Raw genomic sequence first — 4,403 nt, 5'->3', positions numbered from 1 at the left:
TGGGCGCCCCCGGGCTCCGAGAGCGGGCGGCGCGGCTCCCCGCCCGGCCGGCCCGCGCCCCCGCCCGCCCCGCTCTGACGTCAGGCGTCTTGGAGCGGGATATTTATGGCAAGGATACTCTGAACGTTCCCTAGGTAGAGTTCTGATTGCAGTTCCTTGGGATTTGTAATTTTCACACTTTCAGACAGAGAGGAGGGGAGGGAGGCAGGGCGAGCGCGGCCGGCAGGGCGAGGCGGACAATGAGGGTAGCTGTTTCCAACTTTGGCAAGGAGCCTTCCCAGGGCTCCCTCTGTTTGCGAAACAAGTAAGGGTCAAGGAGGCCAGAGCGGCGACCTGGGCAGCGGGGGCGGGGGGTTCTGCCCGCTCCTCCCGCTGGGGTAGGGGCTGGAAGACCTGGCCTGAGCCGGCCGCGAGGTCAGGTGCTGGGGGATGCCTTTGTTCCCCCAAAGGCTCCTTCCGTGGGAGAAGGAGTCCCAGGAAGGTGCTAGGGGCTGGGACGGAGATAAATCAGGCAGACCAGAACAGCTAATTAGAAGCCCTGGTCCACACCCTAACAACTTTTCCATTTCTTCTTTGGGAGTGTGTATGTATAAAAAAAAAAGTTTATTTTTATTAAATTACGTTCCACACTCCCTGCCTCTGTATAGCTTTTCCAACTCAGTGCCAGTCAATTCATCTTACTTTACTGCTTACACACAGAGTTTGAGCCGTTTACAATAGGTCTTATTCATACATTTAAAAAATTGCTTTTAATTTTTTTTTTCTTAAATGTGATTGTGATCCATCTCCTTGATACGACTGGAAATTGACTAAGGGTCTCTTCCATGACTGGCACCATCCCCAGGGTGAGTATTTGACCTCTGCCTCCCTCCCCATTCCCAGGAGTGTACAAGCTGATGGTGCCCACACTGGGTGATGACCCATGCGGAGTTTTCTGAGTGTTTAAGACTCGGAACCAACGATCCTCTGTCCCTTCACTTGGCTAAAGGGGCTTAGGGAAATGGCTTGGCTTAAGGGCTATCTTACAAGAGTGGAGAAAAAAAGGTCTAATGCTTTATCCTTCGTGATTTCCTGAGGATTGGAGAATAAATGTAATTGCTCGTGCAGTTCGATAACATAAATGTGTAGGTATCCACCTCCCCTTTAACAGAAAGAAGCACAGATAACCGCAAAGCATCACTAAAAATACACAACTTTAGTGAACTTTCCATTAGCCCAGATGGGGTAGAAGTGGTGGGGGGGGGGGTGTCTTAACCACAGTTACCGTGCAGCAGGGATTCAAGGAGTTGGAATGTGTTTACCCCTTTGGCAGGAGCTGGTTAGGGCTGATTGCCAGAAGGAGCCAAGTCGTGGGACTGGGCCTCTTGGTGGGGGACAGCCAAAATGTTTTGGTCCAAGCCACAGAGGGCCCACAGCCCTGATGCTTGGTCACTGTCAGTTTGCCCTCCTGAGCATAATAGCTCACTGCCACCTCCCTCCATCCCTTTCCTCCCATCAAGCCTCCACTGGCAAGATAAACCCTGCTCTGTACTAGACATTAAAAATCGGCTTCCAGAAGCCAGTAACAGACCCCTTCTCCCTTGCCCTTCTCAACTAAGACCTGAAGTCTACAGTCTTCACCGCCCAGGACTCCCTGGTACTAGGGAGAGTTAAGAAACCCAGTTCAAGCCGGTGAGGCTGCCATACGGAAGGCAAGGGTCAGCTTCCATTAAAGCTCTTTAAGAAAAGGCCAGATTCAGATGGCATGCCCCCTCAACCCTTTGACACTGCCCATTCCTCCTTCCTCCACTGTTGCTCTTTGGGAACATGGATATGATGCCTGCAGAAACAGCACCATCCATCCTATAACCCTGAGAAGAGAAGCCGCTCACTTGAGGGTGGAGCAGGAAGATAGGAGCTGAGGCCCGAGATGACGTCGATAAGTGGCCGTACCTTCCTCTAACTCCTGGTTAGGTGCAAAAAATAAATCTGAATGTGCTTAAATGATTATGTTAGTCTTCTCCTGTTTACAGCCAAATATCTTACCCCATACACTCCCAATCAGTTCACCAAGATATGATATAATATTGGGACAATTCCTCAGCATCAGCTTATAGGTATAATGATTATTTTTAATGTGATACTGTGCATTGGCATAATTCTTTATAGTTTTCAAAGCCTACTCACATATATCTCCCCTGAACCTCACAATTTTGGGAGCTATCACTATACCCTCCTTTTTTTATATATAAGAGAAGCCATATTTTATAAATATCCTGCCCAAGATCACACAGTCAGCAAATAAGGTAGCTTGAATACTACCTTAGTTCCTCTGACTCCAATTCTTTGGATTTTCTGCAACATCTTTTTTTAAATTTTTGTTTGTTTTATTTTTGAGAGAGAGAGAGAGAGACAGAGTCTGTGCAAGGAAGGGTCAGAGAGAGAGGGAGACATAGATTCCGAAGCACACTTCAGACTCTGAGCTTTCAGCACAGAGCCCAACGCAGGGCTCGAACCCACGAACTGTGAGATCATGACCTGAGCTGAAGTTGGCCGCTTAACCAACTGAGCCACCCAGGCGCCCCTGCAACATCTTTAATAACACAACAAAAGAAGTCCAGTGAAGAATCTTTATTCCTACTAAACTGACGTGAATTCTACTTACTTCAATGCAGACGAAGCAGTTTGCAAGTAAATTCTGGAACTGGAATGTGCCACAGTCAAATTGGGATTAATTCCAGTCTTGTGTCTCCTGGGATCCCCATGACCTTCCAGCTACCCTCTGATATCCTGCCCTAAATCCCTGCAATTGCTCTAAGGTCAGTGACCTTTTGCATGAATCAGTCTTTCTCTTCATTCTCACATCCTTTAAAATGCTCACATCACCCCTTTCCTGCGTCTCCTCTCTCTCAGGGACATCTTCCCATCACTACGACCTTGTGTGGTTTCTCTTCTTGGTTCTTCCTTCACCTCCATGTTGATGCTCCCCGGGAATATGTCAGTAGCTGTCCTTCTCCTGAAAGACATAGACTATCCAATGAGTTCATCTTTTCTCGTGAATTCCGCCACAAGCTCTTGGGGAAAGTCAACCATTGTCTCTACAACCAAATGTATATGCCAACCACCTCTTTCTCTCAACTTTAATCCCACTTTTCCAACTGTTTATTGTCTATGTTGCCCAGCATGTGGCAATGCTTAAATAAATGGTATGTATTTTTAATTATTATTTAAACAAAAGATGCAGGAAAGTACTAAAGCATAAGAGAATTTTGTGACTGGCTTGTTTCTAGTATTGGGAAATATGATGTGACTGTTCTCCTTTGAAAACCATGCCATAGGCCAATCTAATTGTCCACAGTCCTAAGAAGATATAGTGTAACTTATAGAAATTAGCAGCATCAGGGGCACCTGGGTGGCTCAGTCAGTTAAGCGTCCGACTTTGGTTCAGGTCATGATCTCACAGTTCGTGGGTTCGAGCCCTACATCCAGCTTCATCCTGCCACCTCAAAGCCTGGAGCCTGCTTTGGATTCTGTGTCTCGCTCTCTCTCTCTGCCCCTCTTCTGCTCATGCTCTGTCTCTCTCTGTCTCTCAAAAATGAATAAACGTTTAAAAAAAAAGAAATTATCAGCATCAGTCCAAGTAGAAATGAAGTGGCAGACCTAATGAGAAATAGAATAACCTCATTAACTCATTCCAGGGAAACTAAGAGGAAGGAAAGAATTAACGATGAGGTGGGAAAGGGCCAGAGACTTAGGCGTGGTATGTGGGGAGCATGAGGAGGATGGGAACAAGGGAAGTGAGGCTGCACAAGGGAATATTCCAGATCTCTGAGAGGGGAGTCCATCCCTGCCCAGGTGAGCTCTTCAGACTCTATAAAGAAAGGAAGCACAAGAAGCTCATGTAACTGTGGGTTTCAGTGCTAAGTAGCTGTTTTTGAGGCCAATGAGCCCTGAAGCATCCATAAAGTGGGAGGAGACTTTCCAGGTCATGTGATTCACTCTCTACACCCCTTCCCCCCAACCCACAGAGTTCTAATGTAGGAAGTTTTCTCCTATTCTCAAGGCTGCTGGGGAGGGGGCTCCCTCTCCATCTGTCAGTCATTGGCATGTTTCAGGCATATTCCCTGATCACACGGTGAGACTCTGTGCAGCACACTGCTCATCTAGAAAAGCCTGCATCTTCACTAAGAGATCCTTAAATAGTTCACCAAGCTTGTCCTGGCTTCCAGTCAACCATGTACTTCTATGGCTCAGCCTATTCATGGGGAAAAGCAGGCTACACAAAGGTCTCTCCTTGCTCTCTCAAGTTCCAAGTTCCTGGTCCATACTGCATGGACCCTGGCAGCACTCCTGCCTTTTGGTCCAAACTGCCCAGACCTTTTGGAGAATGAATGAGAATCCCACAAATACACCATCGAATCAAG

At 47.4% G+C, this 4,403-nt stretch overlaps 1 long non-coding RNA gene across 1 annotated transcript; it reads left to right on the top strand.

The window, feature by feature from the left end:
- The first annotated feature begins 47 nt into the window (after positions 1 to 47).
- On the top strand, positions 48 to 1,987 carry LOC115295672. The gene is made up of 3 exons (XR_003910518.1): positions 48 to 134; positions 815 to 845; positions 1,826 to 1,987. It is a non-coding gene; the product is annotated as an uncharacterized LOC115295672 (long non-coding RNA).
- Positions 1,988 to 4,403: the final 2,416 nt, after the last annotated feature.

The sequence above is a fragment of the Suricata suricatta genome, chromosome 7 (assembly GCF_006229205.1).
Source record: "Suricata suricatta isolate VVHF042 chromosome 7, meerkat_22Aug2017_6uvM2_HiC, whole genome shotgun sequence".
Classification (NCBI taxonomy): Eukaryota; Metazoa; Chordata; class Mammalia; order Carnivora; family Herpestidae; genus Suricata; species Suricata suricatta.
The sequence above is the reverse complement of the archived record's forward strand: the minus strand, read 5'-3'. Positions and strand labels throughout refer to the sequence as shown.